This window comes from Camelus ferus, chromosome 4, assembly GCF_009834535.1.
Source record: "Camelus ferus isolate YT-003-E chromosome 4, BCGSAC_Cfer_1.0, whole genome shotgun sequence".
NCBI classification, from domain to species: Eukaryota; Metazoa; Chordata; class Mammalia; order Artiodactyla; family Camelidae; genus Camelus; species Camelus ferus.
The window spans coordinates 72,521,169-72,538,028 of record NC_045699.1 but is presented as its reverse complement, the minus strand read 5'-3'; the positions used below and the strand labels follow the sequence as shown (position 1 = coordinate 72,538,028).

The following is a 16,860-nucleotide window of genomic DNA, read 5'->3' as shown; positions in this document are numbered from 1 at the left end:
CTTCAGACCCACTGTGGGTCCCATCCACCCCGTGACCCTAGCCCTGGGCATGGGAGGACCTTGGAGCCTGGTGGATAGCTCCCTGTACCTGGACCCCTCAGCTGGAAGCAGCTAGAAATGTCCAGCCCTGCTCCCAGCTGTCATTTGTAGAAGCTGCAGTTTCCCAGGGCCCCGGAGGAGTCTGCACTGCTGAGATGGGAGATGACACTTAGGAGCCGGCACCAATCCTGGGGCTTCAGAGCTGCCCTAGGCCAGGGCCTGGCCTCCCACCCCCTCCCCCGCCCCCCACCACCCCAGAGCCTCAGCTAGTCCCTGTGCTGAGCCGGTGCCGGCAGTTTACCTGTCAGTCTCTGGCGCACCTCCTGGGCCAGGATCGCATGCCAAGCCACGTGACTGTGCCTCTGAGTGGTAGAGTCCCCTCAGGACAGCCAGACTGTCCTGCCGGCTTGGGAGAGGGCTGGGCTGAGGGGTGCGGGACCTGGGAAGCAGTTTAGGTCTAAGTGGGATTCCAGGGTTGTACCCAGAGAGTCCTTGAGGGTTCACACCCATCCCCGAGAGGGCAAAGCAGGAGTGAGCTGGTGGGGGGGATGTTTTCTGTGTAGACCCTCAACTTGGGGTCAGGGGTCAGTTTACCACCAAGGTCCAGGAGCTAGCCTGCGACTGAGGTCAGGAGTACTTAGACCAAGCTTCTGACCACTGTCCTAGGAATGACCTTGGCTAACTGTCCTGCAGGGCTTTAGCCCCAGCCTCTGACCCCTCAAAGGGGCCCAGAATGTGCTGGGGGAGGGGTGGTCATCTTGTTCTTCACATCAACCCCCTCCTCCTGGTGACCCTATGCTCAGGACCACTGTCCTGGCACCACCCTCATTTTCCTGCAAGGACCCTTGTGGGGTTCAGGAGCCAGGCCGTCTCTGGCCTTGGAGGATCACTGCGGCCTGCTCTGACCCCAGGCCCCCAGAATAAGGTGGGGGTGACTGAGGGGGACGTTTGTTGGGCCTCTCGGATCTGTGGCTGGTTTCATTTCTGCGCATTAGTTTTAAAACCTCAGCTCTGTCCACAGGAGGGTGGCCTAGAGCAAACGAGGAGCCACTGTGGGTGGATGGTGGGAGTTACCAACGGCCAGTGCGCCCAGATCACGCCGGGCCTGAAAGCAGACCCGACCGGCCGTGTAGACGCAGCTCGCAGTTCCCAGGCTCCGCGCAGGAGGCGCCGGCGACCCGCGGTTCGCCCAAGGGCACTCCCGCAACCCCGCTTTCAGGCCGCCGAGTGTCAGTGGCAGCGGAGGCCCCGCACCCGCTCCCGCCGGCGGCCCCACTTGGCGCCACATCCCGGAGGCTGCCCCGTGCAAGCGCGGCCGCCGCGGGGAGGGGCCACCCCAGGACCTGGGGCTCAGGGGCCTTTCGGTTCCGCGCCGGGCCCGGAGGGCAGGAGAGGGTGCGGGTCGGCGCTCTGGTCCTTCCCGCGTCCGGCCCCAGCTCAGTGCCCGGCGCAGAGTCGCACAGCAGGAGTTCGGGGAGGGGGCGCGGAGCTTGATCCCCTGCCGGGGATCCCCCTCCCCTACCCGGGCGCCCACCTGGCGGCGGGGCGGCGCGCCCCGGGGCAGCGAGTGCGCGCGCGCGCGGCCGGCGCGCTGTCCCTTTAAACGGCCCGCGGCGCCTCCCCCGCGCGCCCCGCCCGCCGCGGTGCGGCCCGGTGCTGGGCGCGGCCGGAGAAAGTCCATGTGAGCCGGAGCGCCGGGCCGCCGGAGCACTTCCTGCCGCAGGCCGGACCGGGCCGGCGCCCGCAGGTACCCCAACTTCGCGCCGCCCGCGGGCCCCGCCGCCGCACTTCCCGCGAACTCCGCGGCGCGCCCGCCCTCGCCTGCCGCAGTGCCCAAGTTCGCGCCGCGCGCCGCCCCCGGAGGTGGCCGGCGGCGCCCTGGCCTGGGGAGGCGCTCGTCCGGGCCGGGCCGGGCCGGGCCGCACCCCGCCCCACCGAGCGGGTACCCCGGCTCCGGGCGCCTCCTCTCCCGCCGGGCTTCTCGGGCGCTCGGGACACTCGGCCTCCCCCGACCGGGCGGACGGAGCCCAGCCCTCCGGGGTGGGGAAGCCCGCACGGGCTCGGCCCGGGGCTGGGGCCCCGGGGACACGCCCCTCCCTCCAGGCCCGGGGTCCGAGGCTGGCCGCGCGGCTGCGCATCAGCCTGGCCCTGCGCCTCTCCTTCCTCGCCCTCCCGCTCCGGGTGGGCCCCCTTCGCGGGCGTCACTGCCTCCCGGCCTCCCTGTGCTCACCCTACCTGGGGGCGGGCTGCACTGGGAGGGGGCTCCCACCTGTCCCCCGCTGCCGTGTCCCTACGGAGCTGAGGTCTTAGGGCCCCGAGCCCCTTCTCCAGGAAGCTCTCCAGGTGAGCTCTGAGCCGGCTGCCCACCCTCCTATGGGCAGGGCAGGGGTCCCAAGCCCTTCTGACGTCTGCCCGCATAGTGTGGGGGGTCATGAGGTCAGAGGTCACCTCCGGGTCCTCTCTTCCGGGCTCTTCCGAGCTCTTCCGAAGTTTGGTCTTGGGACCGGTGAGTGCCAACTGACTCCTGGTGCCGTTTAAACCTGTGGGTTTGCGGTAGGTAGGTCCTGGATCTGGGCTCACAGGCATTGCCACTGTGAGTGGAATCCTCTTCCTCCTCTTCTTCCAAGCCTGGATCTGAAACGTTGGGCTCTTTCTTTCTAGTGGGATTTCTTGCCCCGTTGGGCACCCAGCTGCGTGTCCCCTGGCTGCGGGTTCTAGTGGAGCCTGTGCTAGATGGTGGGGGGGCTGGTGGGGAGGCATGCGTCGTGCACTCGCCAGCTGGTAGAGCTGGTCTTCTGAGCACCCTGAATGCACACCGCTGTGCCTGGCTGGTCTGGTCTGCTCTGGGTCTCTCTCCAGGTCTCCCTTCCCATCCCCTCCCTTCTGCTCTGCTTCCCTCTTGTGCTCCCTCCAGTTTGTCCTGATGACAAAGGACGCTCTGTGGTTCTGGACACAGGTGATTCTCAGCACTCCATGTGAGTGTTGTTTAAACCCCCCAAGGACCCCAGGAGAAGTATCTTAAACTATTGGCTCCATTTTAGAGATGAGGAAACAAGGCTCGGTGGGAAGGAGTTGGTGAAAGGTCGAGCAGCCCCCACAGCCTCCGCTGTCTTCTAACAAACTACCTTCCGCCTTCTTCCCACAGCCCTCTGTGCTGCCCATCCCTCCCAGGAGGCCCGCTGGCATTTTCCCGTTGGTCATTCCATAGTTGGGTGGTACCTCTGCTGGGGCCTGAGTGAAGGAAACAGGAGGAGGCAAGACCCACGGGGGTTGGCCCCCCGTTCTTTTGGCGAGCTGGTTGGAAGGGGCACAGAAGTAGAACAAGATATCACTTGTCACCTCTCAGTGGCTGGAGATCTGTTCTCAGTGGTCACACCCAAGCAGGGTCGGTGCTAGACGTGGTGTCTGATACCGTGCTGACTCCGTGAGCTGGCTTCGGCCAGCCTCTGCTCTGCAGCCATTTAGTCTTCTGCAGACTCTTTGATGATGAGGAAATGCTTGTGCTGTAACTGACACTGGAACACGAGGCCACCACTGGCTGACCAGGACTACCTCTAGGTTATTTGTCGTGGGGGTGCTGGGACACTCAGAGGGGCTCTCTCTGGGAGGTAGGCCTCTGGATGACTTCTAACAGAATCCTTACAACCTCCCTGTTTTCCAACTAAAACATGAGATGCATTATTTATCTGAGAGGGACGATGGTGATGGTGAGTGCTGAGCTGGCATTCACAGCCTGGGTTCCTCTGGCACCCTTGCCTCTAGGACTCCGCGTGCCTGTCTTGCAAGCTGGGCTGGGGTGGGCCTGGTACCCCTCCTGGGACAAAAGGTAAGCACTGTGGCTTTGACCATTTCGAGGATGTTTCTAGGGCTCCACCCCATACCCCTTCCTTTGAGGTTTGTGCTCCCCGGAATGCAGAGCCGGGATGGGCTGCAGGGGGCCTGGTTCCCTCCTAGCCTCCTGCTGCAGTTTGGGGTACTTGCCACCGGTAGGGTCAGAAGCCTCAGCCACCGGCGGCCTCATTCTCTCCACCTCGCAGCAGCAGGTCCAGTCCGTGCCTCCTCTGCAGCCCACCCCCTGTCTGTTCCCTTCCAGCTGACCCTGTTCTCTCTTCTCTGGGCTCCTCTCTGACCTGGTCCTTCCCTGGCCTCTGTTGTCCTGCGGGGCCGAAGTGGGTGGAATGAGCTGCCCTGGCTGGGGGCATGTGGCCAACGTCTGTGGAACCGTTTGAGTGTGGACTGTAGTCCAAGTCCCTGGCCCCTCACTCCTGATTTTCCCCAGTGTGTCTCTCCTGAGAACCAGGGCCCGCTAAGGCCCTTCATGTAACAGGCATACTTGGGGAGTTTGACCAGGGCTGGGCACTTGGGACCAGGTAGGCCGCGTTCCTGCCCAGGGTAGTGTTAGCTGGCCAGGGCCTGGCCCATTCTCGTGGCCAGTGTCCCTGCGGGTGTCCTGGGCCAGGTCTTTTGAAGGAGGGCAGTAGTGGCTCTGGTGTGGTCCAGTTGAGGGTATTTCTCTGCACCGGGACAGGGGCCACCAGACCCTCTGGGCCCAGAGCTGCTTCTGGTGAGCAGGGCTGCCCACAGCCATCCCCAGTCCCAGACCTTATAAAGTCTGGCTGGGTGTAGAGCCAAGGGCTCCAGAGCCCCTCACTGGCCCCCAGCGAGGCCCGCCTGCCTGCAGGGTCTGCAGAGAGCACAGCCCAGCCGGTTCTGGGCCCTTCCCTGGCCTCTCCAAGTACCTCATTCGTGAATGGCATGCTTTCCCAGGTGCCTCTTGGTCCTCCCCAAGGTGAGCTGCCTGGCGCTTGGGTACTTCTAGGTGGCTCTGCTCATGTCTGCACCCCACGTCAGAGGTATGTGTGACCCCCTCACACCATGACCCCTGGGCAAGGCCTGGGTGTCCTCTGCCCTTTCTGCCCCTCCACACCTGTTTCCTCTCTCTTTCTTGTGTCCTGAGGCTTCGCGGTTGTGCCTGGAAGGTTACATCCTCCCCCGCCTGAGACCTGGGCTCCAGGGGCCCAGGGAGCTGGCTGGGGGAGGCATTCTGTTCAGCAAGGCCGAGGCGCCACTCCCCCTGCCCTGCCTCCTGAGCACGCAGGATCCTGGCGACCTCTGTTTCTCTTTTAGCAAATCCTTGCTCTCACCCGGCCTCTCTCGATGAGATCATTTGCAAAATATGCTTCCCGGCTGGCCCTGGCCGGGACTCCCTCACTGTGTCACCTGCAGCTGCTTGCTCACTGGGAGCTGGGCTTCCTCTGCCCTGGCCTCTGGCCTTTGTCATTTAAAGTTCAGGTTTTGGAAGCAGCGTCCACAGGGAGAGGGTCTCAGCACAGGCTTGTGGTGGGGCAGGTGTAGGGGTGTTTGGGATGTGAACTTTGGAGCGGGGCTCTCTGGTGGCCACCTTTGTGGTTGGCATCCTCAGAGTTGGGGCAGCCTCCACGAGGACAAGGACGGCAGGGACATTCACCCCTGCCCGGGCCTGGGAGCCTGTCTGAGCAGGAGGAGTGGAGAGGAAACCTGATGTTACCCTGTGCTCTCTGGGGCCTGCCCCCAGCTTCTGCTGGCTGGGCCTGGGTCTGGGCAAGGGGGCAGTTAGGAGCAGGACTTGAGAGCAGGTCTCTCTCTCAGGTCACATCCAGTCCAAGGCTGTGTGACCTTGGATGAGTAACTTACCCTCTCTGAGCCCTGCCCTGGCCTGTATGTTGTGATGCCACACAGTAGCTTCTTTATTTGATGCTGGGAGACTGAAGGTGAGCAGGCCTGGCGTGGGGTGCTCTGGAGATGCCCCCTCCTTGGAAGTGGGCCAGAGCCAGTGATGGGTTCATGCCCCTTTAAGGAAGGGGAGGCTGCTTCTCTGTCTCCAGGGAGGATGGAGGTGTCTGTCTCTGGTCCTATGGGAGGAGAGGCTGGCTCTGGGTCTCTCTGAAGGAATCTTCCCCTCCCCCTTGGCCCTGGGCCCTGGCATCCAGGAGGGCACATGGCCATGGGTGGGCTGGGAGCTCCTGGGCCCCGCCCAGTGACTGCCTGTGTGCCTGGGAAGCAGACAGGGCCGGGGGCGGGGACCATAGGGGCCTGAAAGTGCCCATATATAGTCATTGGGGTGAGCAGTGAGCCTGGCTGCCGGGCTGTGTCCCAGGCCCAACACCAGGCCCAGCCAGTGGGTCCCTGAGTGGGGGTGCTGAGGGGAGCTGGATTTGGCACAAAGCATCATACAGCAGCAGGCACAGGCTTGGTGCTCTTGGAGTGTTTGTTGATTGAAAATAAAAATCTCCTGGGCCCTCGGTAGTCAGGGCCAAGTGTATTTCTGGAGACACCATTTTTGAAAGTTAGAGGCCATAATGAGTGACTGTCCTGTTGGCCAGAGCCACCTGGGGTCTAGGGGTGGGATGCCAGCTCATTTGCAACCCCAGCCTGTGCCCCACAAAGTACCCCTTTATTATGATGACATTTCTAGATGTCTACTCCCCATCCCCAAGGTGCTAGGGGCTTCCGCCCTGATGGCTGGCATTTTCTGGAAGAGGGCCTCCCTCCCTCCACCTCCTGGACACTGCTGGCTAAGGGGGAGGGGGCAGGGCCTGCCGGGGCTGCTCCCTGTGCCTCTGGGTCAGGAGGAAGGATGTAGTCCTGGGTCCCTGTGGGGCTTCCCTGCCAGTTCGCCCATCCCTGTCTCTGCCAAGAAGGGAGAAGGAGCCGCCTCTGCTGCATTCCAGCTGTTGTGCTCTTAAAAATTACGACGTTAACATACTTTTGCTCATTTAATTTAGTTTCCATTGCACTGCTAAACGCCTTTGTTAAATTTTGTGTATTGATACTTTTTGTTGTTGTCAGCAGTTTTTTTTTCTTTTTCTTTTTTTTTTTTTTTGGATATAAAGCTATTAGGGTGAGAGAAGATTAAAAAGATACATTACAATTAAAATGTTAATGAAATCTGCATCATACAACTTTTGAAACCCTTTAGGCATTAATCTTGCCTGTGTCATGTCCATTAACTTTGGCTATTCTTATTCCACACTGACCCCTGCTGAGAGATTTGTGCTATAATTGGATTTTTTTTTAAATAAAAAAGAAAAGCTTTTAAGGAAATAGTGAGCAGTGGCCCTGGCTCCTCCAACGAGAAAAGAAACGCAGAGAGGGTCTTCATTTCAGAGGGGGCCGGTCCTAGCTTCGGAGAGGGCCGTGGGCCACTCCCGGGCTGTGTGTGGCCTGCCTCCTCCCTGTGGTGACCAGTCGCTCCGTCTACTAGGGCTGTGCCTTGTCCATGTGGGCCCTGTATCTGCAGCGGCCCCGGGTCACCCATGATGGGAGGGTGTGTCATGGCCACAGTCGGGGTGTGGGTGTATGAGGGTTGTGGGTGAGCTTACCTTCCTGGGGAGGGTCCCCGAGCTCAGGTGCTGTGTGAGGGTGACTGGGGTGCCCCCAGCCGGGGTGCTGTGCAACCAGGAAGTTCCGCAGGAGCTGACGGTTTTGGTTTTGAGTTCTCAGGAGATGTGGCGCGTGGAAGTCTGGTGTCGTGGGCACTGGGGTCTCCAGCATGAGGCCGGGGCTGGGGGCTGCGGGAATAAGGAGCCCCCTGGCTTACCCCCAGGGCAGATGGGCCCCTGGGCGAGCGTGGGTCCTAGGTCCTCCATGAGCTCTGCACGGACTCACCCTTGACGGTGGCTGAGCCAGTGGTTCAGATCTGGGAGGTGTCCCTGCTGGGAAGACTCCCTTGGGCGGGCGGGGGGGGGCATGGCGGGCCTGTGGCCGGTGGTGCCCAGGTCCGACCTGCTGGGCTTTCTCGGCCCCGGGTGCTGCAGTCACAGCCCTGGTGCTGGGAAGCTGGTCAGGTGGTTGGCAGGGGGCTGCAACAGACAGATTTCATGTCTGTGTGTTTTTGCAACACCTTTCTATAAAGGGAAACATAATTTAAAATATGATTACTTAGTGTTGTAGCAGCCGCCTCAGCGCTCCACGCTATGCCGAGATCATTATCAGAGGCTGATATTAACTTGCAAAGAATATTATGCAAATTGCCCACTGGCTCCTCCGGGAAACCTCGCGGGATGCGAGTAGGGTGTGTGGCGGGGGCTGGTCCCTCCGAGGGCGATACTCCTCCATCCTGGGCCCACCCGCCATCCGTCCCTGGCTGTGTCAGGACCCTGGGCCGAGTCTGTGCCCTTCCTCCACACCAGCCTCACCCCTCGTCTGCAGCGGGGCATCGTGGGGGGACGCGGGGAGCAGTGGGGCAGGACGGACCCAGTGGAGGCCCCGGGGCAGGGTGAAAGCTGGGCTCTCCTGTCCTGCAGGCTTTCCGCTGGGCTCTGTGATGCTTGTTGAGTGAGTGTTGCCTCTGTGACAGGTCCTGGCGGGAACGTGCGGGCCTTAATGAGGTGGCTGTGGTCACGGCAATCAGCTAAGCGGCTACGGTGGACTGTGACAGGCTCTGGCAGCAACTGGACCCGGGGACTCATGAGTCCTAAGCATTTGTCAGTCCTGAAGGGACTGAGGTCACAGATGGGGCCCCTCGGGTGCACAGACCTTCCTATTGACTGACTCAGCACCACAGCTGGGCAGCCCCCGGGGAGAGTGGCGGGCTGGGGTTCAATTGACGTGGTGGCCCTGACTGCCCACTCGCACCTACCACTCCGGGAGTCTGAGGTGCCTCCCCCTGTTTTGTGAACACTGCTCTGGGGGTTCCCCGTGGGGTCTCCCAGCTCTAGGAGGGGGCAGTGACATTGTTTCCCTCTGGAGACCACAGGCTGGAAGGGGATGTGGGTCTCATGGTCACCCTGGAGTGTGAAGGGGGTGAGTGGCGGTGGGTGGGATCAGTTTCCTGGGGTTGGGTAACAAATGACCACAAACTGGGGGCTTAACGCAACAGAAGTTTACTCTCACAGTCTGGAGGCCGGAGGTCCAAAGTCAAGGGTGGGCAGCTAGGTTCCTTCTGGAGGCAGGAGAGCATCGTGCCTCCAACAGCTTCTGGTGGTGCAGGTGATCCTAGGCCTGGAGATGCCCCCTTCCCATCTCTGCCTCCAGATTTCCCTCTTCTCATAAGGACACCAGTCATTGGGTGTGGAGCCCACCCTAAATCCAGAGAGATCTCATCTCAAGGGCCTTAACTAATTATACCTGCAAAAACCCTATTTCCAACAAGGTCACATTCTGAGGTTCTGGGTGGGCGTAACTTTAGGAGGAGGGGACCGTAGTCAACGCTGTGTGGCAGGGTGGGTGCAGAAACCCTTTAGTGCCCGGGCGGAGGGGCCGTCATGTGGCTCAGCCCGGTGCTTCCCCAGGAGGGTCAGCAGCCAGACACTCGGACACGAGCACCTGGACGGTGGGCATGAGGGGCCAGCACAGGTTGGCAGGTCTGGAAGGACCTTTGGTTCAGAAGCTAAGCCAGGGGTCGAGGGCCGGAAATGGGGCCACTGACAGAGGAGGGTTTTCCTGAGACCAAGTGTCTGCTGTTACATAAGTTTGGGGACAGGAGGCAGAATTTGTGTTAATTGTTGTAACCCAGTTTAGTCCTTGTCACAGGAAATGGCCTGGAAAGGAGAGGGAGGGGGTTCTCAGCAGAGTCGTGGGCCTGGACCCCAAACTACTGCACACGCTCCGGCTGCCTTGGCCGTCCTATTCCTCTTTCCTGGCATCTCTTCCTCCCCGAGAATGAAGATAAGTTCATGACATGTGGATGAAATAACAGAGAAGTCGAGGCAGAGGAATGAAGAGCAGAGATGCTGTGGGAGGAGGGGACCCTGGGACGGGACTGGAGATGGACCACCGTGTCCAGGCGGTGGGGTGGGGAGCCAAGGGCTGTGCCCTTGGGGTCCAAACAAACCCAGACTTCCAGGCCCCGCCAATCCCAGACCTGGACCATGAGACCAGGTGGCCGTGGCGGGTTTGAGAGCAGGTGTGTTGGCAGGGTGTGGGGTGGGCCTAGGGGCCTCTCTTGGTGGAGGGGTGGGGTCCCTGGGTTCTCCTCACCTCTTCCTGCCCCATCCTCCAAGCTGAACAGCCCCAACTTTATACCAGCGCAGATGACTGCCCGGCCGGCCAGGGTCCTGAGGGCCTGAGGGCCTGGGAGGCTGCCATGCAGCTTTGCCCGGGCTCTCGTCACATTCCCAATAACCCAGGCAGGTAGAAGGTCCCGCCACCAGGCATCCTTGGGAGGCAGCCCCCCGGCTGTGCTGGGGGGCCTCTGAAAAGTTTGGGGTACTCCTCTGTCCCACCCTCAGCCCCCATCCCCCAGCTCCCAGGGTGGGCTTCTCTCCTAAGAAGTCAGGCAATGTGCTTCTGCTCCACAAACTCAGAAGGCCCACGGGGGTCCTGGCCACGTTCAGAGTTGTGCTGAAGATTTTAGAACATCTGGCTGGGACTTGGGAGGGACCTCAGGGGACAGGTGTTCCCCAGGACCAGGCACCCCTTCTCTGGGATGGGGGCATGGTGACAGGTGTCAAGTCGGGTCGAGGAGCCCCCACCCTCTGCCCAGCACTGGTCCTGATGAAGGAAAAGGTAAAAGAGGAGCAGTATTAAACTTACAGAGAAACTGCAAGTACCAACTACAACTTCTTCCAGGACCGTTTGAGGGTGAGCGACCCCTGCGTGCCCCCATGTGACCCACCGAAACAAGGGCTTCCCGGCCCACCAGCTCTCCCCCTGTGTCCTTTACAACTAAACGGCCCTGTAGAGTCCGTGGCCCAGGCACCTGTCTGGTCTGCTTTTAAATTTTAACTAAAAAAAAATTCTAGTTATATATAAAACCCACTATCTTCACGACTTTTAAGTGTATGGATCAGGAGCATTAAGTACACTCACGTTATTGTGCAGACATCCCCACCATCCGCCTCCAGAACTTTTCTCATCTTCCCAGACAAAAAAGGAACCCCTGTACCCATTAAACACACTCCCTGCCCCTTGCCCCAGCCCCTGACCGCACCACCTGCTTTCTGTCTCTGTGGGTTTGGCGCCTCTGGGGCCTCCCCTGAGTGGGATCGCACAGGACTTGTCTCGTGTCTGGCTTCACTCAGCACGATGCCCTCAAGGCTCTGCTGTGGCTTGTGTCGGGACTTGCTTCCTTTCTAAGGCTGAGCTCTGCTCCACCACGTGGATGGACCGCGTTGGGTTTACCCTTCCTGTCCACGGATACATGGTTGTCTCCACGGTTGGCTTTGTGAATGGCGCTGTGTGAACATGGGCGTGTCCCAGTCTTAGGCTCCTTCGGTCTGGAAAGTTCTGGGGTCTTTCCTTGACTCTCGTGACCTTAAGCTTGGAGCCCAGGCCAGTTTTGCAGAATGCCCCTGGTCTGGCGGGGTGTCCGCGGCAGTGGTGCTTTGGCCATGCCACTGTCCTTGCCGGCTGGAAGTGACGTGGCAAATTTTGTGTCTGGTCACTCTGGGGAACTTGCCTGGTGTGTGTGTTTCCAAAGTAATCCTAGCATGGAGGCTCTTTTTTTTGGGAGGGGCGGTGGCGGGCATTAGGTTTACCTGTTTATTTATTTTTAGAGGAGGTGCTGGGGACTTAACCTAGGATCTTGTGTATACTAAGCATGCGCTCTACCGCTACACCTTCCCCACAGCATGGAGGCTCCTGAGTGGTGAGTGATGTCAGGTCACAGCGGCACCGACTGCTTTTGGAAGGGGGGTGGTCCCATCCGGGCTAGACGCAGCCCCGTCCCTCCAGGGTCCCCCATGGAGAAACTCTGGTCATTGCCCCTGGCCCGCTCTTGCTCTGGGCTGTGGGGTTCTGCAACGACCCCCACAATAGGAGGTACACCCCAGTCTAGTGTCCCCTCCTCCCCACAACGAGCCCTAGGGAGATGGCCTATGGCGTCTCCTCCATCCCCCTGACCTGGAGCTGCCCCCAAGTCATGCTGGTTCTTGGCGGAGGTTGTCTTGAGTCTGAGCAGATGTGTTCCTGTGGACCCTGGGTCAAGGTCAGTGTCTGTGGGGCCGGGTTGTGAGTGTCCACGGGCCGTTGAAACAAAGCATGGCAGACTGTCTGAACAGCAGAGGTTCGCGCTCCCTGTCCTGGGAAAGACGTCCCCAGTCAAGGTGGCGCGGGGCCCGGCTCCTTCCTGCCTCTCCCGGCTCCCTGGCTCGTGGCCACTCGGCCTCTCCTCCGTGTCCGGATTTCCCTCTTAGGACCCCAGTCATTGGCTTCAGGGCCCCCCTAAATCCAGCGAGACCTCATCTTGACTGGATTGATTGCATCTGCAGAGACTGTTGTTTGACTTGGGGTCACATTCTGTGGTCCCAGGTGGACGTGAATGTTGGGGGCCCTTGTTCACCTCAGCAGAGAGGTGAAGGCCAGATGGTCCACCTGCCTCCATTCTCTCTTCTCCGTAGCTGCACCCCCACCCCCGCCTGGGTCTTGGAAAGAACAGCAGTGCTGTCCCCATGCCCCCCGATCTTGGGTTGGGCCCCCAGCCCTCCGACGGCCTGTCCAGGCTCCTTTGAAACCCCCAGCCCAGCTGCTTGACCTCTGGCTCCTCTCTGGGGTGGGGGGCCAGGGAGGGGGCAGCCACGCCTCCAGTCTGGCGGGATGGCTTCATTTCTGCAGCGGAGGAAGAGGGTCTTGAGGTTTCCAGCCCAGTGCCAGAAAGGCTGTTTGCCCGCATGGAGTTCTCCTTCGGAACGGGCATGGGGGATCAGGCTGGCTGCTTTCATGTCAGCCTGTGAACCTCATGCAGTAGGAGTTACCGCAGCCGAGAAACACAGGGGACCACTCCTTCGGCTCCAGATGGTTACAGGACTGAGGCAGGCACCACAAAGTCCTAGTCAGTAAGTGGTCCACACAGGAGGGTAAAGTTAGCAAAATGAAATCAGTGGCTTGTGGGTGACAGTGTCGGTCTTTCCTCATGGGGCGAAGGGAAGGAGGCAGACGCCCGTGATCAGGAGTGGAGAGTGCCCCACACCATGCTCATTTCACGACAGGAAACACGGGCTGGAGGGGTGGGTGTCCCAGAGCGGAGCCGGGTGTGCCCACTGGTGCTTTTCCTGGGGTCCCTGGGTGGGTCGGGGTGGGGCAAAGACAATGGGAGCCTGTGGGCAGCGGTGGCTACCTGGGCCAGGTGCATCCGAGGAGACAGAGCTGGGTCGGAGGTGGGGCCATGAGGGATCAGCGGGCAGGGGCAGTGGGTGCTGGGTGGGGTGGGGTGAGGGCGGGGTCGCCCCTCCACCGGCTCTTGGGTATTCCTGAAGGTATCGGTTCCTCCTCGCTGTTTCTTAACTGCGGTTTCGTAATAATTATAACCGCACGGAGCCCCCGAGCGAGCTTGTTCAGAGCCCCGGCAGCTGTGATTACACTGCAGCCACTGATTTCCAAGAAACCTCACGAGGGAATTCGTTAGAGCCGCAGTGGAAGCAGGCGCTGGGCACTGCCTCCCTGGACAGCACCTGTGCAGGGGAGCTGCCCTCCCATCCTGGCTGGGAGGAGGTGCCGGGGCTGGCCTGTGGCCCTGGCCTCAGCCTCGCCTGGCCTGGGTTGCCTGAGGAGTGATGTTTGCAGGGCGTTGGCTAACTAGATGGGCCAAGTTCAGCCCCTGGGGAGCTGGCTGGCCTATGTCCACCCAGCCGCCCTTCCCTTTGGGTTTCCAGTGGCCTGAGTGGAAGGTGGCCCAAAGGCCGTCCTGGTTCTGAATCTGGTTTGGTCTCTCTCCTTGGGAACTCTTTCCCGTGTCTGTCATTGGTTCCGGAACATGCAAACACATATGGACAAACCGTTTCTCTTCCCTGACACTATTGAAGGTCCTTGGCCTTGAGCTGTGGTGTTCCAGATCACCTCCTCCCTCACCTCCCTTCATCCCCGGGCCTCCTGGAGGGCACAAGGAGGGGCCGGTGGTCCCCAGGCAGCCGGGAGCAGAGCTGCCTCCCACCCAGGCTGACGCGGAGACCGGGCCTCCGGGGGCTAAGGTGGCGGCTGCTTGTGTGCAGAGCCCAGCGGGGCTTCCGCGGGCTGCCTGGGCCCGTAAGTGCTGTCATCATGGCGGCTCACAGCACAGCAGCATGGTTGCTTATTCTTGAATTTAAAGTCAGCTTAACGCTGGTGCTGGAAACTGGTCTGTTTACCTCTCACTGACTTCTGGCCCCATCGCCCCAAAGGGCACCTTCTGGAAGTGTGTGACACCCAGGTGCTTGAGGCCAGCTTGGCCGGTCCCAGGCAGGGACCAAGTCTGCGTCACCCACAGGCCACCCACTCATGTGTCTGGCTAGCATCTTCTCCCTGAGCCCCTTCTGCTTGAGATATTGGGGTGCGCCTTCCCTGGGAGAGAGGAGACCCTGACCTGAGCCACCACCCCCCGAAAAAAAGAGCAAGGGTGCCACAGTGTCCTGTGTTGGCTGGTCCCACACAGTCCTGGGCTGGGGCACTCTACACACTGACTGCAGCGTTGACAACCCTTTCTCAGACCCCACTCAGTGGGCCGACACGTGGGGTCCCTGTAAAGAGCCCCACTGGGCAGGAGAGGGAGGGAGGGTTCTTGGCCCCAAGCGGCCTGAAGACTTTTCCAGTCCATTGTGAGTGGACTGGACCCCTCCCTCGCTGCCAGCCACGGGCCACTGAGTCACCTTACTCCTCCGGCAACCGAGGCAAGCAGAGGCAGGCCTGGGGTCCCCCAGGCCAGGGGCTTAGTCCTGCCTCCAGGACCATGCTGTGGACTGAGGAATGAGGGACCCGGGCCCTCCCATGGGTCCCTGGGCAGCCCAGGGTCTGCAGGCCCTGCTCCCTCTGCCCTGCCCCCGAGGTGGGCCCCTTGCTGGCAGGGAGTGCCCTCTGCCTAGACACTGAAGGGCAACATCACTGGCTCGGCCTCCGAGGCTCATGTACCCAGCTGCAGCTCAGGTTTTGGGAGCCAGTGGGTGGGCCTCCCTCTTGGCCCCCCGGCCCCCTTATGTTTGAGGCCCCCTTGGCCAGGACGGGGTGCTCAGAATCATGCATGAGTAGTTTTCAGGTTCCGCGCCCTAAACTAATAGAGTGTGCACTTTGTTTTAAAAAGCCATGATTGAAGTCAAATTAACGTATTTACCTTCAGTGCTCCCCGGGGAGCCGTTGGGAATCAGAGAGGTACGGCTGCAGCATGCAGTGACAGTGATGGCTGATGGTGGCGGTGACATCTGGCTCTCCGGGCTTCCTGGGAAGTGGTCCTCCCCAGTGCTGGCCCCCAGCCTCCCCCACAGCTTCCCTGATGCTCGCAGGGACCCCCAGGGCCTCCTCCCCGGAGGATGCAGAGGGGACCTGGCAGTGGGCTGTGCTCTGGCCCCAAGGACTCGTGATCCCACCCACCCCACCCATCTTGGTGGCTCTTTCCTCTGGGCTTTGCACAGCCCATTGTGGCCAATGCCCATGGCCCTGAGCCTGAGCCTTTGTCCTGCTCTCTCTCTGGTGTCTGCTTTTGGTGCGGGAGCATTTTGTCCTAGAGTCCTGTCTGTGGATGAAGAGGCCTATGTCCACTCTCAAGACCCAGGTTCCAGTTCCCAGGCCAGTGAGCAAGTTCCTTCCCTTGCTCGGAGCCTCTGTTTCCCCATCTGTAAAATGGGGTAATGGTATCTCTCTTGAACGTAAATTAAAAGCGCTACATAAGACCTGGGATTATTCAGGGACTTACCCCTCTGACACACACACACACTCTTCATGGATTCTGAGGTCAAAGGGCCTGAGGTTTTCTGGATTCTAGGCTTAGGGGAGTGAAGGTCCTGGAGGGGTTGCGGGGGCCCTGGGCCTTGGGCCTGTGGACGAAGTGTCTGTGGGTGAGCATTGTATCCCCTTATACACTGTATTTTTAAAAATCTGTACATGGATTTTATATATGCAATCTTAAAACTTTTATGATCAAAAACTTATTAATAGAGTGATCATATCTGTCTGATTTTTCTCTTTTAAAAAGCAGACCTTCATGTAACAAAGCACAAACCAATATTTAAATTCCTCGTTCAGTTCTCCAGTTGCTTCCGCTCACCTTCTTTTTATCGTATAAGTGGATATTTTAAGCACACTTGCCATGCAACCTACAGAAAAGTGCACAGGTCTTCTGTACACGGCCTCACTTGTCGTCACACAGCCAGCACACCTGCGCGCTCAGGGTACCGGTGAGGGTGAAGGCCCGGCGCCCAGGCCCCCCGCCCTCTTGCACCGGGAAGAGTTTACTGTTCTTGACAAGCGAGCAGAGTGGGCCCAGCTTCCGCTCAGCGCTGAGACCTTCCAGTGCATCCCATGGGGCACATGCCTGGAGGGTGGGTGGCCTCTGTTGCAGCGGGCTTTTCCACTGTTTCAGCATCTAATCTGTTGTGGCCTGTGGGTCCTTGCCACTTTGGGGCTATTACGAAGGCCCTCTGCTAGAGAGGTTCCAGGTGCCTCGGGGAGCGGGGAGGCGCCGGGACCCAGGTGCGTGCCGCTGACCCCACGCGCAGACCCTGCCCGCATCTGCATCCCCCTGGTGACGGGTGCCCTGTCTGCCTCCACGGGCTTGTTGCCTTGTTGGTACCGTATCTGTGAACACCTGTTCCAGGCTTTTCCTCCTTCCCCCTTTTGAGCCTCCTTTTCTCGACTGGCTTAGAGGATTCTTTAGCCATTCTGCCGCAGGGCCTTTGTTTTACGGGCCTTGCTGACACCTCCGCCTGTGGTCTTCTCACTCTTAATGGTAGACTTTTTGAATTCTCCATTTTAATGAAATACAGTTTGTCAACAATTTCTTTTATGGTTAGGGCTGTTTGTGACCTGTTGGAGACCCTCTTTTGTTCTTGAAGCTTGATTCTTGTGCTTTGCACATATAGGTCTGATAAGTATAACTTAAAAACATTTTTTTTTAATTGGAGTAAAGTGTACATAGCATAGAATTTACAATCTCAATTG

The 16,860-nt window shown here is 59.8% G+C and overlaps 1 protein-coding gene across 5 annotated transcripts in view; it reads left to right on the top strand.

The window, feature by feature from the left end:
• Positions 1–991: 991 nt before the first annotated feature.
• NACC2 (NACC family member 2) overlaps positions 992–16,860 on the top strand; it is a 66,476-nt gene continuing 50,607 nt past the window's right edge. For 2 of the 5 annotated variants that reach the window (XM_032478756.1, XM_032478757.1), the window contains exon 1: positions 1,252–1,786. The gene's annotated coding sequence lies outside the window, so the exon portion shown is untranslated. Of the gene's footprint in view, positions 1,223–1,250; positions 1,787–1,913; positions 2,383–16,860 lie in introns of those variants that run through there. The other 3 variants (XM_032478761.1, XM_032478762.1, XM_032478759.1) reach the window with 3 other exon arrangements.